The sequence below is a fragment of the Hyperoodon ampullatus genome (genome assembly GCF_949752795.1).
Source record: "Hyperoodon ampullatus genome assembly, chromosome: 17".
Lineage (NCBI taxonomy): Eukaryota > Metazoa > Chordata > Mammalia > Artiodactyla > Ziphiidae > Hyperoodon > Hyperoodon ampullatus.
This window is the reverse complement of record NC_136930.1, coordinates 37,946,637-37,964,951: the sequence shown is the minus strand read 5'-3', so window position 1 is coordinate 37,964,951 and position 18,315 is coordinate 37,946,637.

Genomic DNA, 18,315 nt, shown 5'->3' with positions numbered 1-18,315 from the left:
ATTTTTGCTTTATTTTGTTCTCGAATGTATTCCGAGGGCTTGGAACAGAGCTTGCCATACACACCAGGTACGCAAATATTTGTTGAATGATTTTAATGAGTAACACCCACCCATTTTTGCAGCTCTTTGTCTCCTGAGCTAGGGCATAGTTCATCACTGCAACGGTGAGATTATGAAAATGGGAGTCTACAGGTAATTTAAGTCTCAAATGTTTTTTAAAAGAGTAGGTGCTAATTATACAATTATTATTATTGTCTGTTTTGCTAACAGACGAAACTACTTCTGTTAAAGAAATTAAACTCTTGTAAAATGCAGGGATGCTGAGAAAACTATGTAATACAAAGAGATCAGTTCCTAATACAAAGACGTTTTATTGTCCATCCCACCAGCTACAAACAGTTCTAATATAGCAGAAATAGTCTGTACGAGAGAGGAACCTTGAGAAGAGAGGCTCCTTTACCGATGGTCTTCACTTAAGACCACACCTAAAACTCTCAAAACAGAAGCGAATCTTTGTTAAAAGCAGCAGAGACCCAAGTTGAAGGACAGGCAGCAAAATAACTGGCCTGTATTCTTAAAATTCTTAAAGTCATGAAAGACCTTGAAATTATTTTCTGAAGAACTATTCCAGATTAAAGGAATTTACAAGACATGAGAACTCAATGCATTACGGATCCTGGGCCAGAACAACCTTTTTTTTTTTCCTTTAAAGGACATTATTGGGACAATAGGAAAAAATCGAATAAGGTCTGAACATTAAATAATAATATTGTATCACTGTTAATTTCCTAATTTTTGTAATATTACTGTGGTTCAGCAGAGAATGTCCTTTGCTTTAGGAAGTACCCAGTATTTAGTGATAACGGGAAACCCTTGTCTACAACTTATTCTCAAATGATTCTGAAAAAAATATATACATATATACATACATATATATATACATACATGGAGAGAGAATGATACAGCAAATGTGTAAAATGTTAATGTTGTAGAATCTGAGTGAAAGAATTCTTTATACTATTCTTTGCAACTTAAAAAAAAATTTTTTTTAAGCACCAGAGGACTTTTTGCTGCCACCGTCATTTGGTGTTTAACAAGGGTCTGTCTCATGACTTTCTAGGTTAACCTAATCCTCCATACTGTAGAATGAATCCATTTTCTTTGTCTTTTCCGTAGTGAAAGAAGGAGAAAGAAAAGGTCACTATTTTCTGTATAAAAATCGTTTCATATCCTTGAAGGTTTTCTTAAATAACTAGACTAAATTACTGCAAGCTCTTTAAAGTTTTCATCATGAATCTTACTATCCTGCTCTTTAATTATCTTCATTACGCTCCTTGGACCCTTCTCCTCTTACCACTTTTAGAGAGCAGCTCTTGAACTAGACAGAAGACAAACGTGCCCACCGTGGCCTGACTATTGACACAGTGGTACCTAGATGTCATATTCTTCTTACTTGCAATGCAGCTCCCTTTTAAAGACTACAGTAGCAGCACTGCATTTGCTGGCTCCAGTTTTGTTTTGAGGTCTCTAGATCTTTCTTGGAGTTCTCACTTGCAAGTACTCAGTTGTTCTCTTATACCTGTAAGAAAATAGCCTTCAAAAAGGAATCAAAGTATGAAAATGTTCTCGAATTAGTTAGTTGTGGTGGCTGTACAAACGTGAATATACTAAAAACCACTGAATTGTACAGTTTAAAAAGTGAATATTATGGTATGTAAATTATATCTCAGTTTTTAAAAGAGCAAATCAAAGTAAAAGTCTCTATTCTGAGGCTACCACAAGCCATTGGTGTTTCCTAGTTATTTGTATTGGATGAAGTTGTAAAACAGATCACATTTTATACTCCCTAGACTAATCCAATCTCTCTGAAGTGGAGAGGTAGGGGGAAATGATGGTCAGGGTAACTAAATACATTATATATAATTTTCTATGAATTACTCAGTGCATTACACATTTAAGCAAGTTATTGGTCTGAACCTTTATTATAGCAGTTATTATAGGTGATCTGTGTGGACAAAGTATGGGTTTAATAATCGGCCCTGCCATGTGCTACCTCGTGGCTGTGGGCATGTTCCTTAGCCTTACAAGGACTCAGTTTCTCACCTGTAAAAATGGGGATTATGATAATGTACACTTCATAGGTTTTCAGGGGAGAGGAAATGTATAAAGAAGTGTCTTCTTTAAAGAAAAAAACTTGAGAACCAGGAAGGTTACTACAAAATAGGAACCTCCCCATGGGGAGGGGTCTCTTCAGACAACAACCACAAAGGCTCTGGCCTTAGATTGGACTAAAGACACCATCAAGTGAGGATGAAACATTAAATAAGATTTTACTGACTGTCGGTGGTAGGAAAATGCACAGAAAAACTACACCTAGGGAAATGTGCCATGAGTCTGGGCAAGACATGTCTTCTCCTTGGCTACCACAGAACTGATCCATTTAAACTGGGCATCCAGGGAGAAGATGCCACCTAAGGAATTCCTCCCTCCTCACTCCCGGCCTCAAGTCCTTTGCTCAGGAGTACAGTCGGACCTCCATATCTGTGGCTATGCATCCACAGGCAGATTCAACCAACCGAGGATTGAAAATAAATAAGAAAAAAAAAATAAGAAAGGTATTAGGCACTGGAAACACAATAAATAGGGAATAAACGTGAACACGGTCCTTGCCATTATTAAGTGGGGGCACAAATAATCACAAAAACATGTATCACTGCCAACAGTGTTTAGTGTCCTTAAGGTACACAGTGCTCTGGGTTTGCACAAGGGGACATAAACACTATCAGGGAGACCAGAAAGAGGCCAGTGAGCAGCAGTATTTGAATTAAAATCCACAAGTAATGAAATAAGCAGAGGTAGGAGCGGGTAAGGAAGAGGGAAAGCGCTGTCTCAGCAGCACAGTGTGCAGAGGCCTATGATGGGAGGGTGCTGGCTATGGAAATAAAGACTGAAGGTGCTTGAGGAGAAGGCAAGACCTTGGGCATCACCCTTGACTCCCCCCCACCCCTCCACCGCCCATGTCTACGTTTTCACCAAGTCCCTTGGAGTCTCCCCACTCACTCCCGCTCCATTCCTCATGTGACCTTTCTGGGCCAAAACTACAGAATCTTTCCAATGGATGCAACCGTCCACTGTGTGCTCTAACCTTTCCCACACATCCAGTGGTTTCTAGGAATACTGGACTTCACAGACCTTTAAAATTAAACCAAAAAGGAGGGAACAGTGACTGCCATAGAAAGAATTTCAATTTTTTTTTTTTAATGTTGAGCCGCCTTTTGATTTATTTATTTTTTTTTATTTTTGGCTGTATTGGGTCTTTGTTTCTGTGCAAGGGCTTTCTCTAGTTGTGGCAAGCAGGGGCCACTCTTCATTGCGGTGCGTGGACCTCTCACTGTCGTGGCCTCTCTTGTTGCAGAGCACAAGCTCCAGACACGCAGGCTCAGTAGTTGTGGCTCACGGGCCCAGTTGCTCCGTGGCACGTGGGATCCTCCCAGACCAGGGCTCGAACCCATGTCCCCTGCATTAGCAGGCAGACTCCCAACCACTGCGCCACCAGGGAAGCCCCAGAATTTCAATTTTTAAAAAAATTTGTTTTATTTTATTTTTGGCTGCGTTGGGTCTTCGTTGCTGCTGCATGCGGGCTTTCTCTAGTTGCGGTGAGCGAGGGCTGCTCTTCGTTGCAGTGTGCAGGCTTCTCATTGTGGTGGCTTCTCTTGTTGCGGAGCATGGGCTCTAGGTGCGTGGGCTTCAGTAGTTGTGGCACACGGGCTCAGTAGTTGCGGCTCGCGGGCTCTAGAGCGCAGGCTCAGTAGTTGTGGTGCACAGGCTTAGTTGCTACGTGGCATGTGGGATCTTCCCAGACCAGGGCTCGAACCTGTGTCCCCTGCATTGGCAGGCGGATTCTTAACCTCTGCGCCACCAGGGAAGTCCCTCAATTTTTAATTTTGCTAAAGTATTTTTTTTTTTTTTAAGCCATGCTGTGCAGCTTGTGGGATCTTAGTTCCCCAATCAAACCCCAGCCCAAGGCAGTAAAAGCACCAAGTCTTAACCACTGGGCCGCCAGAGAATTCCCAAGAAGGATATTTTAAAACAAAACAAAACCAATTACCATTTACTGTCCCCTTTATTTCACAAAAGAAAGGCTATTTTAACACCAAAAAGAAAGACTCATCTCAGAAAAAAGGACTGTTTTTATATTAGTTGTATGAATCAGCTTTATGAAAAGTTTGCCACATTGTCCTTTTTTAACTCATTCAGCCTCACATTGGGAAAATTATGCCAGGGTTTTGGAGCCAGTGCCTTGATCCCTTCTGAAAATTATCAACAAATTGATTTTCCAAAACTCACTTGTTTTAAAATTAATATATATTTATTGAAGTCAAAGTAATATAAATCATCGTTTTATAAATCTAGTAGTTGCACATGGTTTATAATAAAGAACTGCACTCCCCCTGCACCCTGATTCCTGCTTCCCAGAGGCAGCTACTATCCACATTAAGCTGTTTTTCTGTTTTGGTAGTTACCTCCTCGTTTGTAAATAACATGTACTTACTAATACTAAACACCATTTCTTAAAGTCTAAAAGCCAACTTCAGTCATGTTGCTCCCCTTTTCAAATTGAACTGGAGCTATGGAATAAAATATATACTCTTTGTATATCTGTAAAATCTCAAATCCATCTATGATGCTTCCCAGATAACGAAGCCCTTAGTGGTTACCACTATAGACTATATACTTAAAATGCTGCCCTGTATTATCTATTTCATGTGGACAATGACTTTCTTTTATTAAAATTCTAGACTCTCAATTATTGGTCACTGTCCTTATGGCTGGTTTCATTCCCATTGTTAAATTCTCTTTATATGCACTTTAACAACCAGTAGAACTTGCTCATGCTTAGAACTTGGGAAAGAAATTTGGTGAGGGTATCTATCAGTTTTGTTAAACTTAGGCAGAAGAATAAACACTTCTGAAATAGAAGAACTGCTCCTTTCTTGTCCAAATCGGTATCCCTGCTTTAGCTAATAGGGGAAATATCTGATTTTAATCGGAATTCATTTCTGCAAACAATATTTTGAATCACATCTTCATTCTGAAAGGCAACACAAAAAATCACTTGGGGACTTCCCTGGTGGTGCAGTGGTTAAGAGTCTGCCTGCTAATGCAGGGGACACGGGTTCGAGCCCTGGTCTGGGAAGATCCCACATGCTGTGGAGGAACTAAGCCCACGCGCCACAACTACTGAGCCCGAGTGCCACAACTACTGAAGCCCACATGCCTAGAGCCCGTGCTCTGCAGCAAAGAGAACCCACTGCAATGAGAAGCCTGTGCACCGCAAGGAAGAGTAGCCCCCGCTCACTGCAACTAGAGAAAGCCTGCGTGCAGCAATGAAGACCCAACGCGGCCAAAAATTAATTAATTAATTAACTAATTATTTTTAAAAAGAGGTAAGACATCTTTAAAAAAAAAAATCATTTGGACTTACTCCCTGGGAGGAAGTTGATGGGAGAGAGAAGAGAAAGGAGATCTTTCTCCTTACATATCTAAATAACAACTATTAAATAGCTTTTATTTATTGAATCATCACTACATACCAAATGCCATTACAAGCATTATCTCATTTAATTCTCACAGGTAGTTAAAAGTACCGTTTTTTAACCCCCACTTTACAACCGAGGAAACCGGAGGTTAAGAATAACTTGGTGAGGGACTTCCTTGGTGGTCCAGTGGTAAAGAATCCGCCTTATAATGCGGGGGACACGGGTTTGATCCCTGGTCAGAGAACTAAGATCCCACATGTGACGGGACAGCTAAGCCCACATGCCACAACTACTGAGCTCACGTCCAGCAAACTACAGAGCCCATGTGCCCTGGAGCCTGCGCGCCACAACTAGAGAAGAGAAAACCCACACGCCACAACAAAAGATCCCACATGCCTCAGCGAAGATCCCTCGTGCAGCAACTAAGACCCAACGCAGCCAAAAAATAAATAAATAAATAATAAATCTTAAAATAAAAAAAAGAATAACTTTGTGAAAACGACAAGTGGCACTGACAGAGTTGGGACTTATCCCTAGGGATTCTGACTCCAGAAACTGTGTTTAGCCACTATACTATACTCAACGTGAACCACTTTTATACTTTAGAAATCTTTTTTTTAATGGAATAAGCAAGCTGTCACAAAGTAAAACCTATCTCCTTATGAGAGTTGAGCTTCAACACATACACATGACCAATAAGCCACAAAAGCAAAGCTACAATAAACTGGCTTAATAGTTTAGTAATATCACACCTTAAATTTTATAAAGTAATCTACATTTTATACTTCAGCTTGTTTACAAGATAATCATGAATTATAAAGTATCCTTGAGACCCATTAGAAGAATAACATTCTAGAATAATTATAAATAGCATGGTAGTTAAAATAAGTATCAAATGTGTCATCAAAGTTTACTGTTTTCATATTTGAAAGAGACTTTTGAAAATTTTATTCCTACATCCTTGTTTCACAAGAGGCCAAAGAAGTGACTTGCCCAACCAAGGTGACACAGCTAATTAGCAGCAGGACTGTACTTGGAGATCAGGTCTCCTGGCTCCCAACCCAATGCTCTTTCCCTGTTGTGTCCATGACTACCCAGACAGCATGCTCCCTCTGAGAATACAACAGGATTTCTAGATGGGACTCAGAGATGTCTGTGTAGCTGGTTTTGGTTACAATTACCTCTTTTGGTAGGGAAAAGACATTTTGGCTGAGAGCTCTTCATTGCATCATAGGGGATGGAAATAAGACTTGGGAGTCCACCTCTGATGCTGACACAGTTCTTACTCTCCTGGAGTCTGATTCTGGAGCTAGTGCCTGACACACTGAGAATTCAGAAGAGTTTTGGTGGTGGGGCAGGAGGTAGGAGGTGGACTTTAGATGAGCCATTCTGTTTTTTTAACTGTCCAAAGAAAACTTTTTAAATTTTATTTATTTTTTTACTTATTTATTTTTTGGCTGCGTTGGGTCTTCATTGCTGCACACGGGCTTTCTCTAGTTGTGGTGAGCGGGGGCTACTCTTTGTTGCAGTGCACGGGCTTCTGATTGCAGTGGCTTCTCTTGTTGCGGAGCACGGGCTCTAGGCATGCGGGCTTCAGTGGTTGTGGCACGCGGGCTCAGTAGTTGTGGCTTGCTGGCTCTAGAGCGCAGGTTCAGTAGTTGTGGCGCACGGGCTTAGTTGCCCCATGGCATGTGGGATCTTCCCGGACCAGGGCTCGAACCCATGTCCCCTGAGCTGGCAGATGGATTCTTAACTACTGCACCACCAGGGAAGCCCCAGAGAAATTTTATTGGGTGCATTCTTTTGATTTTAGTAAATCTCTCTGTAGAAGATACAGACACACAGGACGTGATCTCTGCTGTTAAGGAGACTGAAATCTGATAAAACAGGCAAAGTTCAAAGAGCTTGGTGAGGTGTGGACCCCTTAAGAACATGGCCCTAGCCCAGAGAAAGCAAAAGCATAAGGATGTTGCAGCAGATGATCTGCACAGGAATGCTTTTCTGAGCCCCTAGGTCACCAGTGTGGCTAACCCCTTTTCTATCCTCACTTTGTTACCTCTGCCAACTTGTACCTACTCTGTCAGCTCTCCATCTTCCTTATTGGACACTCAGGCTTCAACTACATTCTTCCACGTGAAGTGTGATCTTTACTGACTGATAGTCTGTGAGCTAAATTTCCACCATCCTTTGGTCAGTGGCTCTGTTCTTTAGTAAAAAAAAAACCCTCAACTGACCTCCCTTACCTCCCCTGCTCTCAAAACAATGGCAGGAACAGCCACATAGGAGAAGTAGCAGATTATCTCTGGTGAGGGTCTGGATCACACATTCAGTGTCCTGCTTCATTGTCTCCAGCCTGTCTTTCCAGCCCCTTTCCTCTCATTCTCCTTACCCTGAATATATCAGCTATATAAATAAAACTCTTATTGTTTCCTCCTTTTCCAGTTTCCTTTCTTCTAGGCAGAGTTGGTCACTTGTTCATCCAACCTCCCACAACTGCTCAAACTTCCTATCATATAGTATTTAAAGAACCTATCCACCCAGATGGCTCACAGGTAGTTCTACCAAATATGTAAAGAAGTGACTAATCCTTCACAAGCTCTCCTGAAAAATGGAAGAGGAGGGAACACTTGCCCAACTCATTCTGTGAAGCCAGTATTACCCTAATACCAAAACCAGATAAAGAAATCACAAGAAAACAAAACTACAGACCAGTATCTCTTATGAATATAGAAAATGAATTGAAGCCAGCAACATATTAAACAGATTATACACCATGATCAAGTGGAATTTATCCCAGGAATGCAAGATTGGCTCAATATACAAAAAAAAAAATGTAATACACCATACTCATAGAATAAAGGACAAGAATCACATCATCATCTCAATTAACAAGGAAAAAGCATTTGAAAGAATCCAACAGCCTTTTATGATAAAAACACTCAACAAACTAGGAATAGAAGAAAACTTCCTCAACCTGATAAAGAGCATCTATGAAAAAGCCACAGCTAACCTCATACTTAATGGTGAAAGACAGGATGCTTGCTCCCTAAGTTTAGGAACAAGACTAGAATGTCTGCTCTTGCCATTTTTATTCAACAATATACTGGAAAGTTCTAGCCCAAGAAATTAGGAAAGAAAATAAAAGGCATCCAGATAGGAAAAGGAGAAATAAAACTATTCACAGATGACATGATATTGTAATAGAAAATCCTAAGGAATCGACATAAAAAAAATTGAACTAAAAAACTGTCAACAAGGACTCCCCTGGTGGCGCAGTGGTTAAGAATCTGCCTGCCAATTCAGGGGACACAGGTTCAAGCCCTGGCCAGGGAAGATCCCACATGCCGTGGAGCAACTAAGCCCATGCGCCACAGCTACTAAGTCTGTGCTCTTCAGCCCGCGAACCACAACTACTGAGCCCATGTGCCACAACTACTGAAGCCTGTGCCTAGACCCTGCAACAAGAGAAGCCATCACAATAAAAAGCCTGAACACCAGAAAGACCCAATGCCGCCAAAACAACAACCCCCCCACAACATTGTAAATCAACTATATTTCAATAAGTTATTTAAAAAGAAATTTAGAAACTGTCAACTAGGTTATAGCATATAAGATTAATATATAAAAATCAGTTGTATTTTTATAACAGTAGCCCTGAATGACCCAAAAATGAAATTAAAAAACAATTCCATTCACCATCTCATCACAAGGAATAAAATAATTAGAAATTAGTTTAACAAAAGTGTAAGATGAGTACACTGAAGACTATAAAACATTGCCGAAAGAAATTAAAGAAGACCTAAATAAATGGAAAGACATCCCATGTTTATAGACTGGAAGACTGAATGTTGTTAAGATAGCAGTACTTTTCAAATTGATTTATGGATTCAATCCCTATCAAAACCCCAGGGGCCTTTTTTGCAGAAAATGACAGGCTGATCCTATAATTCATATGGAAGGCCAAGGAACCAGAATAGTTAAAACAATCTTGAAAAAGAAGAAAATAGTTTGAGTACTCTCACTTCCTAACTTCAAAACTTACTACAAAGCTATAGTAATTAAGACAATGTGGTATATGGATAGACATATAGATCAATAGAATAGAATTGGGAATCAAGAAAGAAACTCTTAGTTTCCATATGATCCTGTAATCCCACTCCTGGGCATACATCTGGAGAAAATGATAATTTGAAAAGATACATGCACGCCTATGTTCATAGCAGCACTATTTACAATAGCCAAGACATGGAAACAACGTAAATGTCCATCGACAGATGAATGGATAAAGAAGATGTGGTACATATATATGATGGAACGCTACTCAGCCATAAAAAAGAATGATATAATGCCATTTGCAGCAACATGGATGGACCTAGAGATTATCATACTAAGAGAAGTAAGCCAGAGAAAGACAAATATCATGTGATATTGCTTATATGTGGAACCTAAAATATGACACAGGGCTTCGCTGGTGGCGCAGTGGTTAAGAATCCGCTTGCCAATGCAGGGAACACGAGTTCAAGCCCTGGTCTGGGAAGATCTCACAGGCCATGGTGCAATGAAGCCCGTGTGCCACAGCTACAAAGCCTGCACTCTAGAGCCCGCAAGCCACAACTCCGGAGCCCATGCACCACAACTACTGAAGCCCACATGCCTAGAGCTCATGCTCCACAACAAGAGAAGCCACTACAATGAGAAGCCCGTGCACCACAACAAAGAATAGCCCCTGCTCACCACAACTAGAGAAAGCCTGCATGCAGCAACGAAGACCCAATGCAGCCAAAAATAAATAAATAAATAAATAAATAAAGATAAAATAAAATATGGCACAAATGAACTTATCTACAAAACAGAAACAGACTCACAAACACAGAGAACAGACTTGTGGTTGCCAAGGTGGGGAGGTGGGGGAGGGATGGATTGGGAGTTTGGGATTAGCAGATGCAACTCTTATATACAGAATGGGTGAACAACAAGGTCCTACTGTGTAGCACAGGGAACTATATTCAATATCCTGTGATAAACCATAATGGAAAATAATATGAAAAAGAATATACATATGTATAACTGAATCCTTTTGCTATACAGTAGAATTTAACACAACATTGTAAACTATACTTCAATAAAATAAAATAAAAATTTTTTAATCTTAAATTTATGGTCAGCTGATCTTCTACAAGGGTGTCAGGACCATTTAATAGGGAAAGAATACTGTTTTTAAAAGTGGTTCTGGAGCCGGAGGAAGATGGCGGAAGAGTAAGACGCGGAGATCACCTTCCTCCCCACAGATACATCAGAAATTCATCTACACGTGGAACAACTCCAACAGAACACCTACTGAACGCTGACAGAAGACCTCAGACCCCCCAAAAGGCAAGAAACTCCCCACATACCTGGGTAGGTCAAAAGAAAAAAAGAATAAACAGAGACAATAGGATATGGACGGGACCTGCACCAGTGGGAGGGAGCCGTGAAGGAGGGAAGGTTTCTACACACTACAAGCCCCTTCGAGGGCGGAGACTGCAGGTGGCGGAGGGGGAAAGCTTCGGAGTAGCGGAGGAGAGCACAGCAACAGGGGTGTGGAGGGCAAAGCAGAGAGATTTTGGCACAGAGGATCGGTGCCCTCAGGCACACACCAGCCCGAGAGACTTGTCTGCTCGGCCGCCAGGGCGGGCGGGGCTGGGAGCTGAGGCTCGGGTATCGGCTTTCAGTCGGAGCGCAGGGAGAGGTCTGGGGCTGGCGGCAGGAAGAGACCCTGAAGGGGTTAGTGCTAGCCCGGAGGGAGTCCGGGGAAAGGGTCTGGAGCTACCGGAGAGGCAAGAGACTTTTTTCCCTTTTGTTGCCTGGTGCGCGAGGAGAGGGCATTCCCCTCCCTCCCCTCTGCCTGAGTGAGCCAGAGCCCCCGAATCAGCGGCTCCTTTAAACCCGTCCTGTCTGAGCGAAGAACGGACGCCCTCCGGCGACCTACGCGCAGAGGCGGGGCCAGGTCCAAGGCTGAGACCCGGGAGCTGTGAGAGCAGAGACAGGGAAATCTCTCTGTGCAGCCTCCGAGGCAGCGGATTAAAGCTCCACGGTCCATTTGATGTGCCCTGCGTCTGTGGAGTGCATGAATGGACAGCGAATCATCCCAAATTGAGGAAGTGGACCTTGAGGACAAGATTTAAGACTTTCCCCCCCTTTTTTTTCCTCTTTTTACAACGAATTATCTCAAATTAAGGAGGTGGACTTAGCAAGATTTCAGACTTTTCGCCCTTTTCCTCTTTTTACAACGAATTATCCCAAATCGAGGAGGTGGACTTGGAGAGCAAGATTTTTGATTTTTCCCCCTGCTCTCTTTTTGTGAATGTGTATGTGTAATCTTCTGTGTAAGATTCTCTCTGTATAGCTTTGCTTCCACCATATGTCCCAGGGTTCTTTCGGTCCGTGTTTTTTTTTCAATAATTACTTTTTAATTTTAATAACGCTACTATATTTCATACTTTATTCTATTGTACTTTACCTGCTCTTTCTTTTTTTCCTCCCTTCCCTTCCTCCCTCCCTCCCTCCGCTCCTCCTTTCCTTCTTTCTTTTTCTTTCCTCCATCCCTCCCTCCCTCCCACCCTTCTTCTTTCCACTTTCTTTTTCTTTCCTTCCTCCCTCCCTCCCTCCCTCCTGTCTTTCTTTCTTTCTTTCCTTCCTCCCTCCCTCCCTCTCTTCTTCCATTCACTCTTCCTTTTGCTTTCATTCCTCCCTCCCTCCCTCCTTTCTTTCCTTTCTTTCCATCCTTCCTCCCTCCCTCCTTTCTTTCTTTCTTCCTTCCTTCCTTCCTTCCCTTCTTCCTTTCTTTCAATCTCTCTTTCTTTCTTCTACTAATTATTTCTTTCTACTTTTTCTCACTGTTATTCTGAGCCGGGTGGATGAAAGGCTCTTGGTGCTGCAGCCAGGAGTTAGTGCTGTGCCTCTGAAGTGGGAGAGCCAACTTCAGGACACGGCTCCACAAGAGACCTCCCAGCTCCACATAATATCAAGCAGCGAAAATCTGCGAGGGATCTCCATCTCAACACCAGCACCCAGCTTCAGTCAACGACCAGCAAGCTACAGTGCTGGTCACCCTATGCCAAGCAACTAGCAAGGCAGGAACACAACCCCACCCATTAGCAGAGAGGCTACCTAAAAACATAATAAGGCCACAGGCACCCCAAAACACACCACCAGACGTGGACCTGCCCACCAGAAAGACAAGATCGAGCTTCAACCACCAGAACACAGGCATTAGTCCCCCCCACCAGGAAGCCTACACAACCTACTGAAACAACCTTAGCCACGGGGGACAGACACCAAAAACAACGGGAACTACGAATCTGCAGCCTGCAAAAAGGAGACCCCAAACACAGTAACATAAGCAAAATGAGAAAGCAGAAAAACACACAGCAGGTGAAGGAGCAAGATAAAAACCTACCAGACCTAACAAATGAAGAGGTAATAGGCAGTCTACCTGAAAAAGAATTCAGAATAATGATAGTAAAGCTGATCCAAGATTCTATTTCCCAGATCCAAAATCTTGGAAATAGAATAGACAATATGCAAGAAACAGTTAACAAGGACCTAGAAGAACTAAAGATGAATCAAGCATCGATTAAAAACACAATAAATGAAATGAAAAATACTCTAGATGGGATCAATAGCAGAATAACTGAGGCAGAAGAACGGATAAGTGAGGTGGAAGATAAAATAGAGGAAATAACTGATGCAGAGAAAAATAAAGAAAAAAGAATGAAAAGAACAGAGGACAGTCTCAGAGACCTCTGGGACAACATTAAACGCACCAACATTCGAATTATAGGGGTTCCAGAAGAAGAAGAGAAAAAGAAAGGGACTGAGAAAATATTTGAAGAGATTATAGTTGAAAACTTCCCTAACATGGGAAAGGAAATAGTTAATCAAGTCCAGGAGGCACAGAGAGTCCCATACAGAATAAATCCAAGAAGAAATACGCCAAGACACATATTAATCAAACTGTCAAAAATTAAACACAAAGAAATCATATTAAAAGCAGCAAGGGAAAAACAACAAATAACACACAAGGGAATCCCCATCAGGTTAACAGCTGATCTCTCAGCAGAAACTCTCCAAGCCAGAAGGGAGTGGCAGGACATAATTAAAGTGATGAAGGAGAGAAACCTGCAACCAAGATTACTCTACCCAGCAAGGATCTCATTCAGATTTGATGGAGAAATTAAAACGTTTACAGACAAGCAAAAGCTGAGAGAGTTCAGCACCACCAAACCAGCTTTACAACAAATGCTAAAGGAACTTCTCTAGGCAAGAAACACAACAGAAGGACTATACCTACAATAACGAACCCAAAGCCATTAAGGAAATGGGAATAGGAACATACATATCAATAATTACCTTAAATGTAAATGGACTAAATGCTCCCACCAAAAGACACAGAGTGGCTGAATGGATACAAAAACAAGACCCATATATATGCTGTCTACAAGAGACCCACTTCAGACCTAGAGACACATACAGATTGAAAGTAAGGGGATGGAAAAAGATATTCCATGCAAATGGAAATCAAAAGAAAGCTGGAGTAGCAATTCTTATATCAGACAAAATAGACTTTAAAATAAAGACTATTAGAAGAGACAAAGAAGGACACTACATAACGATAAAGGGATCGATCCAAGAAGAAGATATAACAATTGTAAATATTTAGGCACCCAACGTAGGAGCACCTCAATACATAAGGCAAATACTAACAGCCATAAAAGGGGAAATCGACAGTAACACAATCATAGTAGGGGACTTTAACACCCCACTTTCACCAATGGACAGATCATCCAAAATGAAAATAAATAAGGAAACACAAGCTTTAAATGATACATTAAACAAGATGGACTTAATTGATATTTATAGGACATTCCACCCAAAAACAACAGAATACACATTTTTCTCAAGTGCTCATGGAACATTCTCCAGGATAGATCATATCTTGGGTCACAAATCAAGCCTTGGTAAATTTAAGAAAATTGAAATTGTATCAAGTATCTTTTCCGACCACAATGCTATGAGACTAGACATCAATTACAGGAAAAGATCTGTAAAAAATACAAACACATGGAGGCTAAACAATACACTACTCAATAATGAAGTGATCACTGAAGAAATCAAAGAGGAAATTAAGAAATACTTAGAAACAAATGACAATGGAGACACGACGACCCAAAACCTATGGGGCGCAGCAAAAGCAGTTCTAAGGGGGAAGTTTATAGCAATACAATCCCACCTTAAGAAACAGGAAACATTTCGAGTAAACAACCTGACCCTGCACCTAAAGCAATTAGAGAAAGAAGAACAAAAAACCCCCAAAGTTAGCAGAAGGAAAGAAATCATAAAGATCAGATCAGAAATAAATGAAAAAGAAATGAAGGAAACGATAGCAAAGATCAACCAAACTAAAAGCTGGTTCTTTGAGAAGATAAACAAAATTGACAAACCATTAGCCAGACTCATCAAGAAAAGAAGGGAGAAGACTCAAATCAGTAGAATTAGAAATGAAAAAGGAGAAGTAACAACTGACACTGCAGAAATACAAAAGATCATGAGAGATTACTATAAGCAACTCTATGCCAATAAAATGGACAACCTGGAAGAAATGGACAAATTCTTAGAAATGCACAACCTACCAAGACTGACTCAGGAAGAAATAGAAAATATGAATAGACCAATCACAAGCACGGAAATTGAAACTGTGATTAAAAATCTTCCATCAAACAAAAGCCCAGGACCAGATGGCTTCACAGGCGAATTCTATCAAACATTTACAGAAGAGCTAACACCCATCCTTCTCAAACTCTTCCAAACAATATCAGAGGAAGGAACACTCCCAAACTCATTCTACGAGGCCACCATCACCTTGATACCAAAACCAGGCAAGGATGTCACAAAGAAAGAAAACTACAGGCCAATATCACTGATGAACATAGATGCAAAAATCCTCAACAAACTACTAGCAAACAGAATCCAACAGCACATTAAAAGGATCATACACCATGATCAAGTGGGGTTTATTCCAGGAATGCAAGGATTCTTCAATATACGCAAATCAATCAATGTGATACACCATATTAACAAGTTGAAGGAGAAAAACCATATGATCATCTCAATAGATGCAGAGAAAGCTTTCGACAAAATTCAACACCCATTTATGATAAAAACCCTGCAGAAAGTAGGCATAGAGGGAACTTTCCTCAACATAATAAAGGCCATATATGACAAACCCACAGCCAACATTGTCCTCAATGGTGAAAAACTGAAACCATTTCCACTAAGATCAGGAACAAGACAAGGCTGCCCACTCTCACCACTCTTATTCAACCTAGTTTTGGAAGTTTTAGCCACAGCAATCAGAGAAGAAAAGGAAATAAAAGGAATCCAAATTGGAAAAGAAGAAGTAAAGCTGTCACTGTTTGCAGATGACATGATACTATACATAGAGAATCCTAAAGATGCTACCGAAAAACTACTAGAGCTAATCAATGAATTTGGTAAAGTAGCAGGATACAAAATTAATGCACAGAAATCTCTGGCATTCCTGTACACTAATGATGAAAAATCTGAAAATGAAATCAAGAAAACACTCCCATTTACCATTGCAACAAAAAGAATAAAATATCTAGGAATAAACCTACCTAAGGAGACAAAAGACCTGTATGCAGAAAATTATAAGACACTGATGAAAGAAATTAAAGATGATATAAATAGATGGAGAGATATACCATGCTCCTGGATTGGAAGAATCAATATTGTGAAAATGACTCTACTACCCAAAGCAATCTACAGATTCAATGCAATCCCTATCAAACTACCACTGGCATTTTTCACAGAAGTAGAACAAAAAATTTCAAAATTTGTTTGGAAAAACAAAAGACCCCGAATAGCCAAAGCAATCTTGAGAACGAAAAACGGAGCTGGAGGAATCAGGCTGCCTGACTTCAGCCTATACTACAAAGCTACAGTAATTAAGACAGTGTGGTACTGGCATAAAAACAGAAAGATAGATCAGTGGATCAGGATAGAAAGCCCAGAGATAAACCCACGCACATATGGCCAACTTATCTTTGATAAAGGAGGCAGGAATGTACAGTGGAGAAAGGACAGCCTCTTCAATAAGTGGTGCTGGGAAAACTGGACAGGGACATGTAAAAGTATGAGATTAGATCATTCCCTAACACCATACACAAAAATAAGCTCAAAATGGATTAAAGACCTAAATGTAAGGCCAGAAACTATCAAACTCTTAGAGGAAAACATAGGTAGAACACTCTATGACATAAATCACAGCAAGATCCTTTTGGACCCACCTCCTAGAGAAATGGAAATAAAAACAAAGATAAACAAATGGGACCTAATGAAACTTCAAAGCTTTTGCACAGCAAAGGAAACCATAAACAAGACCAAAAGACAACCCTCAGAATGGGAGAAAATATTTGCAAATGAAGCAACTGACAAAGGATTAATCTCCAAAATTTATAAACAGCTCATGCAGCTCAATAGCAAAAAAACAAACAACCCAATCCGAAAATGGGCAGCCTCTTCAATAAGTGGTGCTGGGAAAACTGGACAGGGACATGTAAAAGTATGAGATTAGATCATTCCCTAACACCATACACAAAAATAAGCTGAAAATGGATTAAAGACCTAAATGTAAGGCCAGAAACTATCAAACTCTTAGAGGAAAACATAGGTAGAACACTCTGTGGCATAAATCACAGCAAGATCCTTTTGGACCCACCTCCTAGAGAAGTGGAAATAAAAACAAAGATAAACAAATGGGACCTAATGAAACTTCAAAGCTTTTGCACAGCAAAGGAAACCATAAACAAGACCAAAAGACAACCCTCAGAATGGGAGAAAATATTTGCAAATGAAGCAACTGACAAAGGATTAATCTCCAAAATTTATAAACAGCTCATGCAGCTCAATAGCAAAAAAACAAACAACCCAATCCAAAAATGGGCAGAAGACTTAAATAGGCATTTCTCCAAAGAAGATATACAGACTGCCAACAAACACATGAAAGAATGCTCAACATCATTAATCATTAGAGAAATGCAAATCAAAACTACAATGAGATATCATCTCACACCAGTCAGAATGGCCATCATCAAGAAATCTAGAAACAATAAATGCTGGAGAGGGTGTGGAGAAAAGGGAACACTCTTGCACTGCTGGTGGGAATGTGAATTGGTACAGCCACTATGGAGAACAGTATGGAGGTTCCTTAAAAAACTAAAAATAGAACTACCATATGACCCAGCAATCCCACTACTAGGCATATACCCTGAGAAAACCATAATTCAAAAAGAGACATGTACCAAAATGTTCATTGCAGCTCTATTCACAATAGCCCGGAGCTGGAAACAACCTAAGTGTCCATCATCGGATGAATGGATAAAGAAGATGTGGCACATATATACAATGGAATATTACTCAGCCATAAAAAGAAACGAAACTGAGCTATTTGTAATGAGGTGGATAGACCTAGAGTCTGTCATACAGAGTGAAGTAAGTCAGAAAGAGAAAGAAAAATACCGTATGCTAACACATATATATGGAATTTAAAAAAAAAAAAATGTCATGAAGAACCTAGGGGTAAAACGGGAATAAAGACACAGACCTACTTGAGAATGGACTTGAGGATATGGGGAAGGGGAAGGGTAAGCTGTGACAAAGCGAAAGAGAGGCATGGACATATATACACTACCAAACGTAAGGTAGATAGATAGTG